Here is a 338-nt window from a genome sequence, read left to right on the forward strand (position 1 = left end):
TATATTCTCACCTCAAGAAGCTGGAACAACAGAGGGACAGGCCTAACCCACTCATGAGGAAGCAGTTGACCAAAACTAGAGCAGAAATCAATGAATTACAAAACAGAAGTACAGTAGAGCAAATCAACAGGACTAGAAGCTGGTTCTTTGAGAGAATCCATAAAATTGGCAAACCACTGGCAAGACTTACCAAAAGCAAAGATAAAGGACCGAAATTAGTAAAATTATGAATGAAAGGGGAGAGGTCACGAACAAAAACATTAAAATTGGAAGGATTATTAGAAATTTTTATCAACATCTATATGCCAAAAAACTAAGCAATCTGGAAGAGATGGAGG

This window comes from Ailuropoda melanoleuca, chromosome 13 (genome assembly GCF_002007445.2).
Source record: "Ailuropoda melanoleuca isolate Jingjing chromosome 13, ASM200744v2, whole genome shotgun sequence".
In the NCBI taxonomy this organism is placed as follows: Eukaryota; Metazoa; Chordata; class Mammalia; order Carnivora; family Ursidae; genus Ailuropoda; species Ailuropoda melanoleuca.